This window comes from Saccopteryx bilineata, chromosome 2 (assembly GCF_036850765.1).
Source record: "Saccopteryx bilineata isolate mSacBil1 chromosome 2, mSacBil1_pri_phased_curated, whole genome shotgun sequence".
NCBI classification, from domain to species: domain Eukaryota; kingdom Metazoa; phylum Chordata; class Mammalia; order Chiroptera; family Emballonuridae; genus Saccopteryx; species Saccopteryx bilineata.
In genome coordinates this window covers 376,284,557-376,308,297 of record NC_089491.1, presented here as the reverse complement: position 1 = coordinate 376,308,297, position 23,741 = coordinate 376,284,557, and the positions used below count along the sequence as shown (strand labels likewise).

The window sequence follows — 23,741 nt, the reverse complement described above, 5'->3', positions numbered from 1 at the left end:
GATTTTAGCATCTAAATTCATCAGGGATGTTGGCCTATAATTTTCTTTCTTTGTGTTATCTTTGCCTGGTTTTGGAATCAGAATTATACTCGCCTCATAAAAGGAGCTTGGAAGTCCTCCTTCCTCTTGAATTTTTTGAAATAGCTTGAGAAGGATAGGAGTTAGTTCTTCTTTGAATATTTGGTAGAATTCACTTGTGAAGCCATCAGGCCCAGGACTTTTCTTTTTGGGGAGTTTTTTGATAACTGTTTCAATCTCATTTGTTGTAATTGGTCTTGTTAGGTTTTCTGATTCTTCCAGATTAATTTTTGAAAGATTATATGTTTCAAGGAATTTGTCCATTTCATCTAGGTTGTCTAGTTTTTTGGCGTACAGTTCTTTATAGTATTTTCTTACAATATTTTGTATTTCTGTTGTGTCAGTTGTTATTTCTCCACTCTCATTTCTAATTTTATTTATTTGAGTCCTCATTTTTTTCTTGGTGAGTCTGGATAAAGGTTCATCAATCTTGTTTACCTTTTCAAAGAAGCAGCTCCTGGTTTCGTTGATCCTCTGTATTGTTTCTTTAGCCTCTATGTCATTTATTTCTGCTCTGATCTTTACTATTTCCTTCCTTCTACTACCTCTGGGCTTTACTTGCTGTTCTTTTTCTAGTTCTTTTAGATGCAGGGTCAAGTTGTTTATTTGAGCTTTTTCTAGCCTTTTTTTTTTTTTTTTTTTTTTTTTGTATTTTTCCAAAGCTGGAAACAGGGAGAGACAGACAGACTCCCGCATGCGCCCGACCGGGATCCACCCGGCACGCCCACCAGGGGGCGACGCTCTGCCCCTCCGGGGCGTCGCTCTGTTGCAACCAGAGCCACTCTAGCGCCTGGGGCAGAGGCCAAGGAGCCATCCCCAGTGCCCAGACCATCTTTGCTCCAATGGAGCCTCGCTGCTGGAGGGGAAGAGAGAGACAGAGAGGAAGGAGAGGGGGAGGGTTGGAGAAGCAGATGGGCGCTTCTCCTGTGTGCCCTGGCCGGGAATCGAACCCGGCACCCCTTGCACGCCAGGCCGATGCTCTATCACTGAGCCAACCAGCCAGGGCCTTTTTCTAGCTTCTTAAGGTATGCCTGTAATGCTATGAACTTCCCTCTCAGGGCTGCTTTTGCTGTGTCCCATAAATTTTGAGTTGATGTATGCTCGTTATCATTCGTTTCTAGGAATGTTTTTTATTTCTTCTTTGATCTCATTGTTAACCCATTCATTATTTAATAACATGCTATTTAGTTTCCAAGTGTTTGAGTATTTTTCAGTTTTTCTGTTGTGGTTGATTTCTAGTTTTATGCCACTGTGATCAGAGAAAGTGCTCGATATGATTTCAATCTTCTTAAATTTATTGAGACCGCTTTTGTGCCCTAACATGTGGTCTATCCTAGAGAATGTACTATGAGCACTTGAAAAGAATGTATATTCTGCTGCTTTAGGATGAAACGTTCTAAAGATATCTATTAAATTGAGTTGATCTAGTATGTCCTTTATGTCTGCTGTTTCTTTGTTAATTTTCTTTCTTGAGGATCTATCTAGTGATGTTAGTGGGGCATTGAAATCCCCTATTATTATAGTATTGCTGTTGATCTCGCCCTTTAAATCCATCAAAGTCTGCTTTATATATTTAGGTGCTCCTGTATTAGGTGCGTAGATATTTATAACGGTTATATCTTCCTGTTGGATTGCTCCCTTTATCATTATGTAAGTGATCTTCTTTATCTCTTACTATAGCCTTTGTTTTAAAGTCCATTTTGTCTGATATAAGTATTGCTAACCCAGCTTTTTTTCATTTCCATTTGCGTGAAATATTTTTTTCCATCCTTTTATCTTCAATCTATGTGCATCTTTTGTTTTAAGGTGTGTCTCTTGTAGACAGCATATGTATGGGTCCTGTTTTCTTATCCACACAGCTACCCCATGTCCTTTGATTGGATCATTTAATCCATTTATATTTTAAGTTATTACTGATATGTAGTTGTTTATTGTCCTTTTATTCTTTAAAACTGTATTCCTCTTTTGCTATATTCTTTTTCTCCTTTGGTCTGTTTACAACAGGCCCCTTCGCATTTCTTGCAGCCTTAGTTTGGTTGTAGTGAATTCCTTGAGTTTTTTTTTGTTGTTGTCTGGAAAGCTTTTTATTTCTCCTTCCATTTTAAACGATAGCCTTGCTGGATAAAGTAGTCTTGGTTGTAGGCTCTTGTTCTTCATTGCTTTGAATATTTCTTGCCATTCCCTTCTGACCGCAAGTGTTTCTGTTTAGAAGTCGGAAGTCATCCTTATGGGGGCTCCTTTGTAGGTGATAGTCTTTTTTTCTCTAGCAGCTTTTAATATTTTCTCTTTATCACTTAGCTTTGGTATTTTAATTATAATGTGTCTTGGTGTAGATTTCTTTGGGTTTCTCTTTAATGGAGTTCTCTGTGCTTCTTGAACTTGTGAGATGTTTTCCTGCCTTAATTGAGGGAAGTTTTCAGCTATGATATGTTTGAACAAAGTCTCTATCCCTTGTTCTTTCTCTTCTTCAGGAACCCCTATGATGCAGATGTTATTTCTCTTCATGTTGTCACAGCGCTCTTTTAGTTTCCTCAGACTTTTTGAGTCTGTTTTCTTTTTTCTGCTCTGCTTCCTTGCCTTTATTTATCTTGTCCTCTAACTCACTGATTCGATTCTCAGCTTCATCCATCCTGCTTTTAATTCCTTCCATTGCGTTCTTCATTTCTGATACTGTATTTGTCATTTCTGACTGATTCTTTTTTATTATTTCAATGTCCTTTTTTATATTTGCTATCTCTTTATTTAGGTGTTCGTAATGACCATCTATTGTTGTTCTAATATCTTTGAGCATCCTAGCAATCGTTATTTTAAACTCTGCAACTGGTAATTTGGTTATATCTGACTCATTCAGGTCCTTTTCTGGGGATTTCTTGATTCATTTGTGTTGCATTTCTCTGCCTTCTCATTTTGTCTGTGTAAAAGAAGGTTTTGGCCACTAGAGTCCACTGGGTGTGGCCTCTGTGTTCCCTAGGTGTGGTCTGTCTGCAGGCCCACCACCCCTCTGCTGTTGCTGCCTAGGGCATTCGGGTATGGGCGTTGCCAGTGCCTGCCCACTGGGGCTGTTGCTGTGGTTTTCTGCCTCTCCTTCACGGAAGTGGCTGTGATCACGTGCTCGGGTATACAAGCCTCGGAGGCCTTGGCCTTCGCCCCACCCCCATGGGTGGCGTTATGCTAGGCCCTGAGGGCAGGGGTGAGCACCTTTGCTCAGCTGTGGGTCTCCGCCTGATTCCAGGCTTTCACCCTGTTCTTGCAGGAAGAGCCTGCTCGTGGGACAGCTGCAAGCCTTGGCTCCACAGGCCGGGCAGGACTGTGTGCCCATGCTCAGTAGCAGGACTCTGCCTGTCCTGGGCTTTTGGCTCCACCACCACAGGAGGAGCTGGTTCCCAAGTCAGGCCACAAGCCTCGGTTCCACAGGTGGGGCAAGGCTGTGCTCCTGCGCCCTTGCTCAAGGGTGGGTCTCCACCCCTTCCAAGGCTCCTGCCCTTCCCCCGCAGACTGGATTGCAGGCAGTCCACAGCTGGGTTTGACCACTTTTGCATGTCCCCTCCTCTCCAGCAGGGCAAGACTGAACTCACACCTGGGCCTCAGTGGTGGCCAGCTGGCTTCCGCCCCGACAGAACCGCGCTTCCGCGTCCCACCGCTGCCCGCCCTTGGGTGAGCCCTCAGCCGTGTGGGTGGGGGTGCTGCAGCTCAGACCCTAAAACTCACTACTGTAGTCCCGAAAGCTCCCTCCTTCTAAGCAACTCTGCTCTGAGTGCCGCAGGAGAGCTTGTTTGACTGGTGTCCTGCTTCCCTTTGCTGGTGTTGCTGTTTCCAGGGGAAATATTCACTTCAGATTTGGGGAGTCGTCCCAGAGGTTAGGGTGGCTGTCTCTCAAAATGTTTCTCCCTGTGCCTCCTAGATTACACTCTCTTCCTCCTACTCCGGTCCTCTCCTCTCTCCCCATCCCCCAGAGCCCCAGGTGAGTGGATGTGAGAGAGGTTTTCTGTGCAGTCTCTTTAAGAAGAATCCTGGGTCTGAGAAATCAGTCCCTTTCTCACAAACAGTATCCTGTCTTGTTTCCAGCTAAATACTGTCCATACGCCCCTTCTAGGCTCTGGGGCTGCAGGCTGGGGCTTTGTTCCTGGGACTCAGGACCCTTCCCTCTCTGCTAAACTCACTTCCCGCCACGCGAGTCTCTCCCGGCTGCCGTTCACTCCGGGGAGCTGGGCAGTCCTCTCCGCATTTCCGCTTTTCCTACCAGTCTCAGTGTGCGTTCTTCAGTGTTCCTTGGTTGAAGAGTCCTCTTAGTTTAGTCCAAAGTTGGTTTTTCCAGATGATGGTTCTTAAAATTAGTTTGTAATCCACTTTGGTCCTGGGAGGTGGAAGTTAGTACATCCGCCTACTCCATCGCCATCTTGTCTTCTCACGGATTCGAATTTAGTGAGCCACAGAACACACTGAACTTTCCTCTGTACTGTCCACATCTCAAATGGCATAACCATGGGCTGCTCCGCTGTATACATGGTGTTACATCGTCATCTGCACATACGCACATGCTGCCACATCATCCTACAGAAACTGGGAGGGTTTTCCTTTTACTTGGTGCAGATTTCACATTTCTATCATCTTTTGTTGCTTTCCTGTGACCGGTCAAAAGTGCACCATGACTTTATGGACACACTGTATATCAACTATGAAAAAATTTACTATTTAAAAAGTCCTTTTAAAAATATTCATTTTAAAATCCTGATCAACTTTTTATAGCAAGCCCATTTATCAAACAAATCTAATAAATATATGTTCCCCTTCTAGGTTTCCAAGTATGGTTTATTGACAAGGAGGCACTCTTGCCTAGACCTTTAGGATTTAGGCCAATCATAATTTAAAAACCATACTCATCCTTAGAGAACATAGAAGGTGAAGTGGCTAATCTTATTATGTAGTACAATCAATCAGTCTTTGCAGAAGGTTAACAGCCCTCATTGTGTAAAACGCATGAATTGTAATGAAAAGACAAGCACTCTTTTTTTTTTTTTTTTTTTACAGAGACAGAGAGAGAGTCAGAGGAGGGATAGATAGGGACAGACAGACAGGAATAGAGGGAACATAACTCAACATAATAAAGGTCATACTGACAAACCCACAGCCAACATCATACTCAATGGGTAAAAACTACAAGTGTTTCCCTTAAGATCAGGAACAAAACAGTTCACTTCCACCACTCCTATTCAACACAGTATCAGAAGCCCTAGACCCAGCAATCAGACAAGAAGAAGAAATAAAAGGCATCCAAATCGGTCCACTCTGCACTGTCACATAAGTACCCTGCGCTTACCGACTGTACCACTTCAGCCCTCTAGGCATCCAAATTGGAAAGGAAGAAGTAAAGCTGTCATTAGATGACATGATACTGTATATAGAGAATTCCATAGACTCCACCAAAAAACTACTAGAACTTATAAATAAATTCGGTAAAGTAGCCTGGTACAAAATAAATATCTAGAAATCGGTTGCATTTTTATACATCAGTAACTATCAGAAATGAAAACTGCCTGACCAGGCAGTGGTGCAGTGGATGGAGCATCGGACTAGGATGCCGAGGACTCAGGTTCGAGATCCCGAGGTCGCCAGCTTGAGTGTGGGCTCATCTGGTTCGAGCAAGGATCACCAGCTTGAGCCCAAGGTCACTGGCTCGAGCAAGGGGTCACTTGGTCTGCTGTAGCCCTCCCCCCCCAGTCAAGGCACCTATGAGAAATCAATCAATGAACAACTAAGGAACCGCAATGAAGAATTGATGTTTCTCTTCTCTCTCCGTTCCTGTTTGACTGTCCCTATCTGTCCTTCTTTCTGACTCTGTCTCTGCCACACAAAAAAAAAAAAAAAAAAAGAAAACTAAGACAACAATCGCATTTGCCTGACCTGTGGTGGCACAGTGGATAAAGTGTTGACCTGAAATGCTGTGGTTGTTGGTTCAAAACCCTGGTCTTGCCTAATCAAGGCACATGCAAGAAGCAACTACGAGATGATGCTCCCTGCTCCTTCTACTGCCCCCCAACCTTTCTCTCTCTCCTCTCTCTAAAATCAATAAATAAAATCTTTTAAAAAAATAAGAGAGAAAGAAAGAGAGAGAGAGAGAGAGAGAGAGAGAAAGGGAGGGAGGGAGGGAGGGAGAGAGAGAAAGAATGAGGGAGGGAGGGAGGGAGGGAGGGAGGGAGGGAGGGAGGGAGGGAGGGAGGGAGGAAGGAAGGAAGGAAGGAAGGAAGGAAGGAAGGAAGGAAGGAAGGAAGGAAGGAAGGAAGGGGAAAAACAAAGAAAAGGCAAAAGGCCCTGGCTGTTTAGCTCAGTCGGTTAAGAGCATCATCCAAAACCAGATTGTGGGTTCGATCCCCAGTCAGGCATATATAGGAAGCAACCAAAGAATGCAGGATTGAGTGGAACAACAAATGAATGCTTTGTTTCCCTCTCCCCTCTCTCTCTCTATCTCTCTCTGTCACTCTAAAAATCAATGAAAATTAAGCCCTGGCAGGATAGCTTGGTTGGCTGGAGTGTCATCCTGGAGCGCAAAGGTTGCTGGTTCAATTCCCCAGTCAGGGCACATACAGGAATAGTTCCATGTTCCTGTCTCTCTCTCTCTCAAAAAAAAAAAAAAAAGAAAAGAAAGAAAAGAAAAGAAAATCTGATTCACAACTGCTTCAAAAAGAACAAAATACCGGCCCTGGCAGGTTGGCTCAGTGGTAGAGCGTCGACCTGGCGTGCGGAAGTCCCGGGTTCGATTTCCAGCCAGGGCACACAGGAGAGGTGCCCATCTGCTTCTCCACCCCTCCCCCTCTCCTTCCTCTCTGTCTCTCTCTTCCCCTCCCGCAGCCAAGGCTCCATTGGAGCAAAGATGGCCCGGGCGCTGGGGATGGCTCCATGGCCTCTGCCTCAGGTACTAGAGTGGCTCTGGTTGCAACAGAGCGATGCCCCGGATGGGCAGAGCATTGCCCCCTGGTGGGCGTGCCGGGTGGATCCCAGTCGGGCGCATGCGGGAGTCTGTCTGACTGCCTCCCCGTTTCCAGCTTCAGAAAAAAAATACAAAAAAAAAAAAAAAAAAGAACAAAATACCTACAAATAAATCTTTCTTTAATTTTTAAAAAAATTTATTCATTGATTTTATTAATCTATTCTTGTATGCAACCTTGGTGTACTGGGACAATTCTCTAAACAACCAAGCTATGTGGCCAGGGTCCTAGGAATAAATATAACCAAAGATGTAAGAGACCTATACTTGAAAAATTATAAAACACTGAAGAAAGTGAAGAAGATACAAATAAGTGGAAGCAAATACCATAGTCATGAACAGGAAGACTTCACATCCTTAAAATGTCCATATTACCCAACGCAATCTATATGTTCAACACAATTCCTATCAAGATACCAATGGCCTATTTCACAGAACTAGAATAAATATTCCAAAACTTTATATGTAACCATAAAAAAACCTCAAAAAGCAGCAGCAATCTTGAGAAAGAAAAACCAAGTTGGAGAAATCATACTACTTGATATCAAACTATACCACAAGGCCACAGTAATCAAAACAGTATGGTAATGGCATAAAAATAGACACAGAGATCAGTGGAACAGAATAGAGAGCCCAGAAATAAACCCACGCCTTTATGGTCAATTCATATTTGACAAAGATGGCAAGACCATACAATGGGATAAAGAAAGTCTATCCAATAAACAGTGTTGGGAAGATTAGACGGATATGTGCAAAAAAAATTAAACCAGACCACCTTCTTACACCATACACAAGAATAAACTCAAAATGGATTAAAGAGTTAAATATCAGACTTGAAACCATAAAAATTCTAAAAGAAAACATAGGCAGTAAAATCTCAGACATGTCTCAAAGCAATATTTTTTCTAATATATCACTTGGGCAAGGAAACTAAAGAAAAAACAAACAATGGGACTACATCAAACTAAAAAGCTTTTGCAGAGCACAGGACACAATTGACAAAATGAAAAGACAACCCACTGAATGAGAAAATATATCCCCTGATACATCTAATAATGGCTTAACATCCAAAATTTACAAGGAGCTTAAAAACTTAACACCAAAAGCGGTGGCGCAATGGATAGAGCGTTGGACTGGGATGCGGAGAACCCAGGTTCAAGATCCTGAGGTCGCCAGCTTGAGCGTGGGCTCATCTGGTTTGAGCAAAGCTCACCAGCTTGGACCCACGGTCACTGGCTTGAGCAAGGGGTTACTCAGTTAGCTGTAGCCCCACGGTCAAGGCACATATGAGAAAGCAATCAATGAACAACTAAGGTGTTGCAACAAAAGATCGATGATTGATGCTTCTCATCTCTCTCCGTTTCTGTCTGTCCCTATTTATCCCTCTCTCTGACTCTCTCTCTCTGTCTCTGAAAAAAAAAACACACCACCACCAAAAAACAAACAAACAAAAAACAATCCAATTAAAAAATGGGCAAAGGTCTTGAATTGACATTTCTCCAAAGAAGACATATAGATGGCCAATAGACATATGAAAAGATGCTCAATGTCACTAATCATAGAGAAATATAACTTAAAACCACAACGAGGTATCAACTCATATTTGTAAGAATGGCTAACACCAATAAATCAACAAACAACAAGCATAGAGAAAAGGGAACCTTCATACAGTTGGTAGGAATACAGATTGGTGCAGCCACTGTAGAAAGCACTATGGAGGTATCTCAAAAAATTAAAAATGTAACTACCTTATGACCCAGCAATTATGCTTCTGAAAATATAGCCAAACAAACCCAAAGCACTAATTCAAAAGAATATATGTACCCCTATGTTCATTGCAGTACTATTTACAATATCAAGATTTAGAAGCAGTCCAAGTGCCCATTAGTAGATAAATGGATAAAAAAGCTGTGATACATTTACACAATGGAATACTAATCAGTCATAAAAAAAGAAGGAAATCTTGCCTTTTGGGACATCATGGATGGACCTGGATATTATTATGCTAAATGAAATAAGCCTGTCAGAAAAAGACAAGTACCATATGATTTCACTTAAATGTAGAATCTAATGAACAAAATAAACTAACAAAAAACAGAAACAGACTCATAGATAAAGAGAACAAACAGCTGTCAGAGGGAATAGGGGTTCAGGGGCTGGGTGAAAAAGGTGAAGGGATTAAGCAAAGAAAAAAATTTATCAGACACAGACAACAGAGTGGGGGTTGCAGGCAGGAAAGGGATGGGGGAGGCGGTGGAGGGTAGAGGAAGGATAGATGGAGATGGAGGGAGACTTGATTTGTGGCGGTGAACACAAACACACAGTGCAGTGTATCGATGTGTTACAGAGTTGTACACCTGAAACCTATGATTTCATTAACCAATGTCATTCCAGTAAATTCAATAAAAATTTAAGAGAAAAAAATTTAAAGATTTATTTTTCTTATTCTTTTTTTTTTTTTTTTTTGTATTTTTCTGAAGCTGGAAACGAGGAGAGACAGTCAGACAGACTCCCGCATGCGTCCGCCCGGGATCCACCCGGCACGCCCACCAGGGGGCCACGCTGTGCCCACCAGGGGGCGATGTTCTGCCCCTCCGGGGCGTCGCTCTGTTGCGACCAGAGCCACTCTAGCGCCTGGGGCAGAGGCCAAGGAGCCATCCCCAGCGCCCGGGCCATCTTTGCTCCAATGGAGCCTTGGCTGCGGGAGGGGAAGAGAGAGACAGAGAGGAAGGAGAGGGGGAGGGGTGGAGAAGCAGATGGGCGCTTCTCCTGTGTGCCCTGGCCGGGAATCGAACCCAGGACTTCTGCACACCAGGCCGATGCTCTACCACTGAGCCAACCAGCCAGGGCTATTTTTCTTATTCTTAATGGATGTGGCCCTGGCCGGTTGGCTCAGTGGTAGAACGTCGGCCTGGCGTGCAGAGGTCCCGGGTTCGATTCCCAGCCAGGGCACACAGGAGAAGTGCCCATCTGCTTCTCCCCTCCTCCCCCCCTCCTTCCTCTCTGTCTCTCTCTTCCCCTCCCGCAGCCAAGGCTCCATTGCACTGGGGATGGCTCCTTGGCCTCTGCCCCAGGCGCTAGAGTGGCTCTGGTCGCAACAGAGCGACGCCCCGGAGGGGCAGAGCATCGCCCCCTGGTGGGCAGAGCGTCGCCCCTGGTGGGCGTGCCGGGTGGATCCCGGTCGGGCGCATGCGGGAGTCTGTCTGACTGTCTCTCCCCGTTTCCAGCTTCAGAAAATAAATAAATAAATAAATAAATAAATAAATAAATAAACAACTAAGGTGCCGCAAAGAATGGATGCTTCTCATCTCTCTCCATTTCTGCCTGTTTGTCCCTCTCTCTGTGTCTGTCACAAAAAATAAAATAAAATTTATTCTTAATGGATGTAACAGATAACAGTTTATTCAAAATATGATATTTTTAACCAGGCGGTGGCGCAGTGAATAGAGCATCAGACTGGGACATGGAAGACCCAGGTTCAAAACCCTGAGGTTGCCAGCTTGAGCACAGGCTCATCTGGTTTGAGCAAAGCTCACCAGCTTGAGCCCAAGGTCACTAGCTTGAGCAAGGGGTCAATCGCTCTGCTGTAGCCCCACCCCCACCCCCAATCAAGGCACATATGAGAAAGCAATCAATGATCAACTAAGGTGCCGCAATGAAGAATTGATGCTTCTCATCTCTCTCCCTTCCTGTCTGGTCCCTATCTGTCCCTCTTTGTCTCTGTCACACACAAATATATGTATTTATATATATGTATAAATATATATATATTTTTAGCAACAATGTATTTGATTATGTTGGCTTGTATATGTGTGTATGCTTATATGTAAATGAAATGAATTACAGCACTGATACAGGGATGAGAGAGAAGAATTGGGAATATTTTGTTATTATAAGATATTCACACTGTCTGACCTGTGGTGGTACAGTGAATAAAGCACTAGCCTGGAATGCTGACTGAGGTCACCAATTTGAAATGTTGGGCTTGCCCAGTCAAGGCACATACGAGAAGCAACTACAAAGCAACTCGGAGTTGATGCTTACTGCTCTTCCCCCACTTTTCTCTCTCTCTCCTCTCTCTAAAATCGGTAAATAGAATTTTAGAGAAAAAAAAGATACTCTCACTACCTGAAGAAGTACAGTACTATTTGAAAGTGGACTTGTATTAGTTGTAAATATATATTTCAAACTGCAAGGCAACCAGTAAAATAACTTAAAAATAAAAAGCATAATTGACATGCTAAGAAAGAAGAGAAAAGGGCATCATATAAAACACTCAATTAAAACCTAAAAGGCAGAAGAAGTGTGGTAGACAAAAACATGAACAAAGAACAAGAGCAACACATAGAAAATAGAAAACACTAATAAATATGGTAGATAGTAATCCAGTGATACCAATAATCACCTTAAATATCAAAGGTCTAAATTTAGCAATGAAAAGAGATTGTCAGAGTAGTTCTAACAACAAAACCCAACATGTTATCTATAAGAAACCCACTTTAAATATCAAGACACATATTAAAAGAAATGGAGAAAGATATATTATGCTAACAATCAAAAAGAAGTGGGACTAACTATATTAATTTTTTAAGTCTGCTTCAAAAACACAAAGTTAAGAGGGGCATTACATAGTGATAAAGGAGTCAACACACCAAGAAAACATAATCCTTAATCAGTATGTGTCTAACAACAGTGTTTTGACACAAGGCAAAAAATGATAAAATGGCAGAGAAATAGGTGATCTACTATTAAAGTTATAGACTTTAACACGCTTCTAACAGAATAGACAGATTCAGCAGCAGAAAATCAGAAGGATATAGCTGAACTTAAAAGCACCATCAATCAACTAAATATATTGACATGTATAGACTATTTCATCAAACAACAGTTGATTACACATTCTACTCAAGCTCATGTGACACATCCACCAAGACAGATCACATCTGGGTCATAAAACATACCTTAATATCCTGACCAGGCGCAGTGGATAGAGCCTAGTACTGGGATGCGGGGGACCCAGGTTCGAGACCCCGAGCTCGCCAGCTTGAGCGTGGGTTCATTTGGTTTGAGCAAGGCTCACCACCTTGAGCCCAAGGTCGCTGGCTAGAGCAAGGGGTTACTCAGTCCGCTGTAGCCCCACGGTCAAGGCACATAAGAAAGCAATCAATGAACTAAGGTGTCGCAACGAAAAGCTGATGATTGATGCTTCTCATCTCTGTTCGTTCCTGTCTGTCCCTATCTATCCCTCTCTCTGACTCTCTGTCTCTGTAAAAAAATAAATTAAAAAAAAGAACAAAAAACATACCTTAATAAATTTAAAAGACTAAATATCCTGAAATGTCTGCTCTCAGACCACAATGGAATTAAACTAGAAATCAATAACAGAAAAATAGCTGGACAAATTCCAAAATACTTGGAGATTAAACAATATGCTTCTAAAAAACACATAGGTCAAAGAAAAAAATCTCAAGAAAAATTTTAAAATATTTTCAACTAAATGAAAATAAAAAATACAACTTACCAAAATCTGTAGGATGCAGTAAAAGCAATAGAGAGAAATTTATAGTATGGAAATCATATCTTAGAAAGGAAGAAAGATCTAAAATCAATCATCTAAGCTTGCATCTTAGGAAACTAAAGAAAGAACAAATTAAAGCCAAAGCAAGCAGAAGAAATAATAAAAAATTAGAGCATAAATTAATGCAATTGAAAACAGAAAATCAGCCTGACCAGGCGGTGGCGCAGTGGATAGAGCGTCGGACTGGGATGCGGAAGTACCCAGGTTCGAGACTCCGAGGTCGCGCGCGGGCTCATCTGGCTTGAGCAAAGAGCTCGCCAGCTTGGACCCAAGGTCGCTGGCTCCAGCAAGGGGTTACTCGGTCTGCTGAAGGCCCACGGTCAAGGCACATGTGAGAAAGCAATCAATGAACAACTAAGAAGTCGCAACGCGCAACGAGAAACTGATGATTGATGCTTCTCATCTCTCTCTGTTCCTGTCTGTCTGTCCCTGTCTATCTCTGCCTCTGTAAAAAAAAAAAAAAAAAGAAAACAGAAAATCAATAGAGAAAAACAAAACCAAAAAGCTGATTCTTGAAAAGATCAACAAAATTGTAAGCCGCTAGCCCAGCTAACAATAGAAAAAAAGAGACAAAACAAATTACTAAAATCAGAATTGAAAAAAAGGGACAGCATTACAAATCCACGGACATTAAAATAATAATAAAGGAATACTATAAAAAATTCTGTGCATATAAATTTAATGTTTCAAGATATTGAAACATACAATCTGTCAAAAGTCACACAAGCCTGACCAGGCGGTGGCGCAGTGGATAGAGCATCCGACTGGGACACGGAGAACCCAGGTTCGAGACCCTGAGGTCTCCAGCTTGAGCACGAGCTCATCTGATTTGAGCAAGGCTCACCAGCTTGAGCCCTAGGTCGCTGGCTGGAGCAAGGGGTCACTCGGTCTGCTGTAGCCCCCTGGTCAAGGCACATATGAGAAATCAATCAATGAACAACTAAGGAACCGCAACGAAGAATTAATGTTTCTCATCTCCCTCCCTTTCTGTCTGTCTGTCCCTATCTGTCCCTCTCTCTCTCTCTGTCTCTGCCACACAAAAAAGAAGTCACACAAGAAGAAATAGACATTCTGAATAGGCCAATAACTAACAAATAAATTGAATCAATAATCAATAAGCTTCCAAAACAGCACCAGGCCCAGATGGGTTCACTCGTGAATTCTACCAAACATATAAGGAAATAATTATACTCATCCTCTGTAATCTCTTCCAGAGGATAGAAGCAGAAGGAATACTTCTTAACTTACTTTATGAGACCAGCATCACCATAATATCAAAGTCAGACAAAGACATTATGAGAAAACTACAAATCATTATCTCTTATAAACATACATGCAAAAATCCTTAAAAAAAAAAGAAAATCAGCAAATTGAATCTAACAATGTCTAAAAAGAACTACATACCATGACCAAGTGGGATTTATCCCAGTATGCATGGCTAAAATTAATTAATGTATTCCATCACATCAACAGACTAAAGAAGAAAAATCAAATAATCATATCAACAGATGCAGAAAAAGCAGCTGACAAAACCTAACACCCATTAATGACAAAAACTCTCAGCAAACTAGAAATAAAGATGAACTTCAACTTGATAAAGAATATCTATAAAATTTCTACAGTTGCTTGACCAGGCGGTGGCGCAGTGCATAGAGTGTCGGACTAGGATGTGGAGGACCCAGGTTCAAGATCCTGAGGTCGCCAGCTTGAGCGTGGGCTCATCTGGTTTGAGCAAGTCTCACCAGCTTAAGCCCAAGGTCACTGGCTTGAGCAAGGGGTCACTCGGTCTGCTGTTGCCCCCCCCCCCAATCAAGGCACATATGAGAAATCAATCAATGAACAACTAAGGTGCCGCAACAAAGAATTGATGTTTCTCATCTCTCTCCCTTCCTATCTGTCCTTCTCTCTCGGTCTCTGCTACCAAAAAAAAAAAAAAAAAAAAATCTAGTTAACATCATACTTAATGGTGAGAAACTGAGCTTTCCAGCTAAGATGAAGAATAAGGCATGGATTTCCCCTCTCATCACTGCTTTTCAACATCATACTGAACTTCTAGCTGACACAACAAGACAAGAAAAGGAAATAAAAGGTAGAAATAAAACTCTTTGCTTACAAATGACAAGGTCATGTAGAAAATAAAGATTTGACAAAAAGCTCCTAGAACGAACAAGCAATGATGGTAAGGTTGCAGGATACAAGGTTAATATATATATAAGTCAATCACTTCCCAATATACTAGCAATGAATACGTAGTATTTGAAATTAAAAACACACTATCACCCACCAAAATAAAATACTTAGATATAAATCTGACAAAATATGTATTAAGAGCCATATGAATAAAACTACAAAACTCTGATGAAACATACCAAGAAAGAACTAAATAAATGAATAAGATGACTCAATATTGTCAAGATGTCAGTACTTCTCAACTTGATCTACAGATTTGATGCCAATTCCAGTCAAAATTCCCGAAAGTTATTTTGTGGATATTAAAAAGCTGCCTCTGGCCCTGCCCGGCTGGCTTAGTGGTAGAGCGTCAGCCGTGTGTGTGGATATCCGTGTTTGATTCCTGGTCAGGGTACACAGTAGAAGTGACCATCTGCTTCTCCACCTCTCCTCCTCATCCTTCTCTCTCTCTCTCTCTCTCTCACTCACTCCCCCCCCACACAGCCATGGCTTGGTTGGAGCAAGTTGGCCCTGGGGGCTGAGGATGGCTCCATAGCCTTGCCTCAGGTGTTAAAAATAACTCAGTTGCCCAGCAACAAAGCAATGGCCCCAGATGAGCAGAGCATGGCCCTATAGGGGGGCAGGCCGGGTGGATCCTGATCAGGGCACAAGTGGGAGTCTGTCTCTCTGTGTCCCTGTTTCTCACTTAAGAAAAAAAGAAAATCTGATCCTGGCCCTGGCTGGTTGGCTTAGTGATAAAGCATTGGCTTGGTATGTGAATGTCCTGGGTTCAATTCTTGGTCAGGGAACATAGGAGAAGTGACCATGTGCCTCTCTACCCTTTCCCTTCCCCCTTCTCTCTCTTTTTTTCCTGCAGCCATGGCTCGATTGGTTCGAGCACGTCGGCCCCAGGCACTGAAGATGGCTCAGAGCCTCGTCTCAGGCACTAAAAGTAGCTCAGTTCCAAGTATGGCCCCAGATGGGTACAGCATTGGCTCCAGATGGGGGTTGCTGGGTGGATCCTGGTCAGGGCACATGCTAGTCTATCTCTCTATCTCCCCTCCTCTCACTTGGAAAAAGAAGAAAAAATAAATAAAAACTGATTCTAAACGTTATATGGAGAGGCAAACAACTTACAACACACAACTCCATACTGAAGAACAAAGTCAAAGGACTGACAGTACCCAACTTCAAGGCTTACTATAAATCTACAGTAATCAAGATGGTGTGGTCCGAGAAATATGAGATATAAACAAACAGAATACAACAGAGAGCCTAGAAATAGATCCATATAAATACAGTCAGCTGATTTTTGGCATAAAAGGAAGAGAGTAATACAATAGAACTAGCTTTTCAACACATGGTGCTGGAAGAACTGGACATACACATATGCAAAGAAAATTAATCAGAACACAGACCTTTTACAAAAATTAACTCAAAATTAATTACAGACCTTAATGTAAAATGCAAATCTATAGTACTCCTAAAAGATAACACAGGAAAAAACATAGTTGACCCTGGGTATGGATGACTTTTTATTTTTATTTATTTATTTTTAAAGATTTTATTGTTTTATTTTATTTTATTTTTCTTTTACAGAGACAGAGAGAGAATCAGAGAGAAGGATAGATAAGAGACAGACAGACAGGAACGGAGAGAGATGAGAAGCATCAATCATCAGTTTTTCGTTGTGACACTTTAGTTGTTCATTGATTGCTTTCTCATATGTGCCTTGACCGTGGGCCTTCAGCAGACCGAGTAACCCCTTGCTCAAGTCAGCAACCTTGGGTCCAAGCTGGTGAGCCTAGCTCAAACCAGATGAGCCCGCGCTCAAGCTGGCAACTCGAACCTGGGTCCTCCACATCCCAGTCAGGAGTTCTATTCACTGCACCACCGCCTGGTCAGGCTTATTGTTTTTTTAGAGAGAGGTGACGCGGTGGGGGGTAAGAAGCAATAGCTTCTAGTAGTAGCTGCTTTTCATATGTTCTTTGGGCAAGCCCACGGTTTCAAACTGGTGACCTCAGCATTCCAGGTCGCCAGGTCAATGCTTTATCCACTGCACCACCACAGGTCAGGCTGGTGATGACTTTTCAGATACAACATCAAAGGGATGATCCATGAAAGAAATAAATATTAACCTGGACTTCATTATAATGAAAAATTTCTGTTCTGAGAAAGACAATGTCAAGAGAATGAGAAGACAAGTCACTGACTGAAAATATTTGCAAAAGACACATCTGATAAAGGACTATTACCCAAAATGTACAAAGAATTCTTAAAACTCAGCTATATGAAAAAAAAACAATCCAACTAATACTGCATAAAAGACCTAAACAGGAGATATACGGATGGCAAGTAAGCATATGAAAAGATGGTCAACAGCATGTCATTAGGAATCTGCAAATTATAACAATAATGACATACCACTACACAACTCTTCGAATGGCCAAAATCCAAATGCTGGGGGGCATGTAAGGCAACAGAAACTCTCATTCATTGATGAGGGCATGCAAAATGGTAGTTTAGAAGACAGTTGGCAGTTTCTTACAAAATTAAAAAGTCTTATCATAGGATCCAGCAATCACGCTCCTTGGTACTTATCAAAAGGAGTTGAAAACTTACATGCTCACAACAACCTGCACATAAATATTTGTATCACCTTTATTCATAATGGCAAAACTTGGAAGTAACCAAGAAGTCTTTCAGTAGGTGAATGGATAAACAAACTGGTACATACAGATAATGGGATATTGACAGTTAAAAATTATTCACCTATTGGCTCTGGCCAGTTGGATCAGTGGTAGAGAGTCGGCCTGGCGTGCAGGAGTCCTGGGTTCAATTCCCAGCCAGGGCACACAGGAGAAGCGCCCATCTGCTTCTCTACCCCTCTCCCTCTCCTTCCTCTCTGTCTCTCTCTTCCCCTCCTGCAGCCAAGGCTCCATTGGAGCAAAGCTGGCCCGGGCGCTGAGGATGGCTCTGTGGCCTCTGCCTCAGGCGCTAGAATGGCTCTGGTTGCAACAGAGCGATGCCCCGGATAGGCAGAGCATTGCCCCCTGGTGGGCATGCCGGGTGGATCCCAGTTGGGCGCATGCGGGAGTCTGACTGCCTCCTCATTTCCAACTTCAGAAAAATACAAAAAAAAAAAAAAAAAAATGACCTATCAATCACAGAAAAGACCCAAAAACCCACAATAAAACTTAATGCATATTACTAAATTTAAAATCAATCTGAAAAGGCAACATACTGCATGACTCTAACTAAAACTCAGTAACATTCTGGAAAAGATAAAACTATGGTGACAGTAAAAAGATTAGTAGTCCCAGGGATTACAGGGAAGGGCTGAATAAACAGAAGCACAGAGGATTTTTATGGCAGTGAAACAATTCTGTATTATACTATAATGGTGGATACATGTCACTAAACATTTGTCAAAACCTACAGAATGTATAACTCCAAGAGTGAGCCCTAATGTAAACTATGGACTTTGAATGATAATGAGGTGTCAATAGTGGGTTCATCAACTGTAACAAATATGCCACTCTGGTTTGGGATGCTAACCATGAGGGAGGCAATGCAAGTGTGGAGAAAGGGAATATATGGGAAATCTCTACTTTCCACTGAATTATGCTGTGAATTTAAAACTGCTCTAAAAATAATAGTTCATAATTTAAAAATAAAATAAAATCACCACTGAACTCAGAAAACAGGATGCCTTGAAGGTCCCCCCAAAACTGGGAAAATATTTGGATCTTCAATGTAGCCTGAAATAGTGATTAGCTTATGCATTAATATACCCATTCTTCAGAAGAGTAATAGCACATAACAGACTTCATGTTCAAAATTCCCAAAACTCAATACACTCAGGAACAGTAAATAAACCAGAGACAAAATAAGAACATTATCTCAGACATAAGGCCATTTTAATGCTTGAAAACCTCTAAAAGCTACCTCAAAGAGATATTATGCTAGATTCTAAGTCTTTTAAAAGTCTATACCACTGGAATATACAACAAACTAAAACAATATGCCAAACATATTTAATAGTAACATGGCATATTATACATATATCAGTTTCAACTAAGAACCTAGGAGTATCTCATAGGGTTTTTCCTCTTTTTAATGAGACTGCTATGTTCAAGTCTTATCTTCATGTTCAAGTGATAAAAAAACATGTGTAACACACCAGTTCCCTGCACTTCCTCTTCAGAGGTTGCAAATTCAACAGAATTCAGTATGGCCCACAAATATGTTTTTTGGCCAGAAAAGAACTTAAAAGTTGAATATATTTGTGTGAAACATGTACTCTCTTGTTCAGCCTCTGTCTCAACATTCTTTTTGTGTGTGTGTGACAGAGACAGTGACAGGGACAGACAGACAGGAAGGGAGAGAGATGAGAAGCATCAATTCTTTGTTGCGGCTCCTTAGTTGTTCATTGATTGCTTTCTCATATGTGCCTTAACCGGGGGGCTACAGCAGAGCAAGTGAACCCTTGCTCAAACCAGTACCTTGGGCTCAAGCCAATGACAATGCGGTCATGTCTATGATCCCACACTCAAGCCAGTGAGCCAGTGCTCAAGCTGGATTAGCCCACACTCAAGCTGGCGATCTCAGGGTTTCAAACCTGGGTCCTCTGCGTCCCAATCTAATGCTCTACCCACTGCGCCACTGGCTGGTCAGGCTGTCCCAACATTCTTATTTTCCTATATCCAACCCAATTCACTCATGTTTATTATTTGCTTACCCTCAAGGGTAACTTTAGTTTGAGGCCCCAACCATACATCATTATTTTCATAATTAAAGTTATACTTGGGTTCCTTTCATTTAAAATGTCCTTATGAAATTCTATATCTTTTTTCAATATACTGTATTTGTATTAGAAAGAGATATTTCCCTTCTCTTTCTGTCTTCCTCATTTGGAGGCTAGCACTGAGGTGTGTTATGTATTTTCAGAATGACAATATAGAAACTCTCATGCAAAAGAGATGGTCGTTTATTAATGATATTATTATTAATCCACACATAATTGTATGACAGAATATATATTACTAATAGTTGGATAAAGGCTTATGATCAAGTGTCAAGAAACATTCCTCTTTTTTTCAGGTTAACAGCTCTAAATTATTAATGTTTGGCAATATTTCTTCTAAGCTGTTTTATCTTTTTATTAAATATACATATGTACAATATATATGCACACATTGAAAAATATATTCCTACTTCAAGAATAAACATGTTAAAGTTTACGTGCCTTATATGGATAAACCAAAGTGATGCTGGTGGATCTGAAACTATAGTATATAGAATTTTGTATGAAATATTATCTCATTGATGAAAAAAAATTTTTCTTACACAGCTAATTCTGCAAACATATACTTGGTAGAGTATTCTAAGGGAAAAGTTGGTACAAACTGTCAAGTGAACATTCTCTATGTGGCCCAAGCCATCTATTAATGATAAATTAAAAGACTCTTTACCTGTCAGGACCTGAGTTCAGGCACTCAAAAGTTTCGTATTTCTCTTGCAGAAGCTGAGGACAATACTAATCCTTGCACTGTGTAGGGAGGTGCATTCCTTGCACTGGATTAAGTGCTAGTGATTTCACCAACCCTTGAAGTGCAGAACAGTAAAAAAACAGTTTTTAGCCGTTTTTCTTACTGATTTCTCATTTTTAAAATATTATACAGATTTCAAACAGGTTTTAAAATAAGTTACTTCTGTTTAAAAGGCAGTGCCTTGGTTTAAAGAGACACAGCCAATAGGTCTTTCTGGGTTACTGGACATATCACAAGATGGCCTTTTTCATCAATTAAAAACTCACACAAAGAAGCAATAATTTTATGCCTTCAAAATAATTATTTTAGCCCTGGCCGGTTGGCTCAGCGGTAGAGCGTCAGCCAAGCGTGCGGAGGACCCGGGTTCGATTCCCAGCCAGGGCACACAGAAGCGCCCATTTGCTTCTCCACCCCTCCGCCACACTTTCCTCTCTGTCTCTCTCTTCCCCTCCCGCAGCCAACGCTTCATTGGAGCAAAGATGGCCTGGGCGCTGGGGATGGCTCTGTGGCCTCTGCCTCAAGCGCTAGAGTGGCTCTAGTCGCAACATGGCGACGCCCAGGATGGGCAGAGCATCGCCCCCTGGTGGGCAGAGCGTCGCCCCTGGTGGGCGTGCCGGGTGGATCCCGGTCGGGCGCATGCGGGAGTCTGTCTGACTGTCTCTCCCTGTTTCCAGCTTCAGAAAAATGAAAAAAACAAACAAAACAAAATAATTATTTTACCATAAAGCACAAAATTTTGGTGGCTACAGATATGCTGATCAGTCTTTCAGAAGGCACTCAACAGTATTAATAGGTACTACAGGAGATTAGCTGGGTAAATGATATCTCTCCTATTGAATCATTTGTTCCTCTGCCATCAGCATACAGCCCTGGAAGGATTTGGCAGTCAAATTCTCAATTACTAGTTTATAAAGAAACAATACGTTATACTCTTTCATAAGATAAAAATTTAAAAATGCTATTATGTCCAAGGGCAAAATTAAACATATATATATATATATATATATATAGCTACATACATATCTAGAAGGCCAAATCTACCTTTGTTTCTGATTGAAAACTTAAAATAACAAATTCATACAAGTTCTCATTCTCTTACACTTTAAAATAAAATGGGCTTACACAGGACTCCAGGATTTTCCTGTTGCTGCAGGAGAAATGGGCTGAGAAATGTACCCTAGCTAGTTGTAAAGAAAATATTTTATGTATCTAAAAATGTTTGTTTTATCTGAATTCTTTCCAAATCTTCATTTCCTCTAAGTTTTCATTTCTCTTCAGACCCTCTGAGTGAGAACATTAACACTGTTTCCTTGAAATTCAGATCACTATGAGTTCAGATCATTTAAGTTCTTAGAATTCTTACTTGACATTTTAGTAGAGGAAGATAAAAAACAAACCTGAGCTGAAACCATGCCAGCTGGACAGCACACATTTCTTTTACTATCTCTACCAAACACCATTTAAAAACCCAACGCTGAATTTAAATGTTCTCTACCTACAACAAAGAAAGCTTGCCTTAATATGCTTGGCTAAGGTGCTTTCATTCTTCTTCAGATAAAGAAATTAAATAAGGCTCAGGCCAAGTAGCTCAGTTGGTTAGTGCACTGTCCTGATACATCAAGGTTGTGGGTTTCATTGCAGGTTAGGGCACATACAAGAATCAACCAATGGATGCATAAATAAAGTGGAACAACCAATCGATGTTTTTGTATCCCTTCCCCTCTCTCCCTAAAATCAAGTAATTAAAAAAAAAGGAAATTAAATACTCTCTCCTTCATTTACCAAACAATTTTTAAAAAGTTGGTATGTATTCAAAATCCACTTGAAGGATCTGTTCCTCTAACTTAAAATCGCAGTAGTTTGATCTCACAATCAGTTTAATAGAAATACTTCCTGGCAATATGGTTAACTGCTACTTTTTTTTGTCTTTCTATGGATAAGCTAATTAATAAAAATTCATGGAATAACTATTGCTAGGCCTTAAAATGTTACTTGTATGCTTTTCAGTAGTATAATGTAAAGGAGAGGGGAACCAACAGCAACAAATGTAAATTAAAAGGTCAAATTTCTAACTTATTTTATGTCAAACAAGAAGACTTTCTAAGAAGAAGTCCTGGAGTAGTCAAGACTAACCAATAAGCCATTTTGACAAGAAATGTCAAGGTGAAGTAAAAAGTAAAAAGCAATTTAGCTCCAATATTAATATACCTATGAGTTCATGGCAAACTTATTAACTTTTTTTTCCCTTTTTTTTATTTATTTTTTATTTCTTTTTTTTAATATTTTTTTATTTTATTTATTCATTTTTAGAGAGGAAAGAGACAGAGGGAGGAGCTGAAAGCATCAACTCCCATATGTGCCTTGACCAGGCAAGCCCAGGGTTTCGAACTGGCGACCTCAGCATTTCCAGGTCGATGCTTTATCCACTGCGCCACCACAGGTCAGGCTTTTTTCCCTTTTTTTGACAGAGACAGATAGGGACAGACAGGAAGGGAGAGAGATGAGAAGCATCAATTCTTCGTTGCAGTACCTTAATTGTTCATTGATTGCTTGCTCATATGTGCCTTGATAAGGGGGGGGAGGGTTACAGCAGAGTGAGTGACCCCTTGCTCAAGCCAGCAGCAACCTTGGGCTCAAGCTAACAACTATGGGGTCATGTCTATGATCCCACACTCAAGCCGGTAACCCCATGTTCAAGCCGGATGAGCCTGCACTCAAGCCAGCAACCTCGGGGATTCAAATCTGGGTCCTCTGTGTCCCAGTCTGACACTCTACCCACTGTATACCTCCTGGTCAGACAAACTTGGTAACTTTAAAAAATGCAGTTTATGTAGAAATGAGTCCATGCCAAAATGATTACTAAATTTAATCCTTATTGTAATTACAAGGTCTAAAATAGTTCTCACTATAGTGAGATATCCACTGAGTTCCCACACATTCTATATACCATGTTTCTTTTTAATCTATTCCTCCCCTATAACTAACTCCATCACCTAACTTTTAACCTTCATATTTGATCTCATTAAGCAAGTATTTTTCTCTCAATTATGAGTAAACCAACTAAATTTTAATCTATAATTCAAGAGGAAAAAAAATTCTTTAAGAAAACCACATATGAACTGAGCCCCTGATGAACTTTTCATGTTCAAATTGCTTAATTTTTAAAATAACGCTTCACCTTTATTTGCATGGTATTATAGTCATTTTATATTTAAAAATGTGATCTGTCTAGAGGCATAAAATAAGTTATTGTTTGAAATAGAATTAAAAGTGTGACCTTTTCTTTATCTTATAATACAGTCAGATTACAATATTCAAATATTTCCCATGAATATCTAAAGAATTTTCCTATTTCTAAAGTCACAGACCTTGATTATCTTCT

General features: G+C 41.0%; 1 protein-coding gene across 2 annotated transcripts in view; it reads right to left on the bottom strand.

Moving 5' to 3' along the window:
- The window catches only part of NPEPPS (aminopeptidase puromycin sensitive), a 100,446-nt gene that overhangs the window by 61,951 nt on the left and 14,754 nt on the right, over positions 1 to 23,741 (bottom strand). The window lies entirely within an intron of this gene.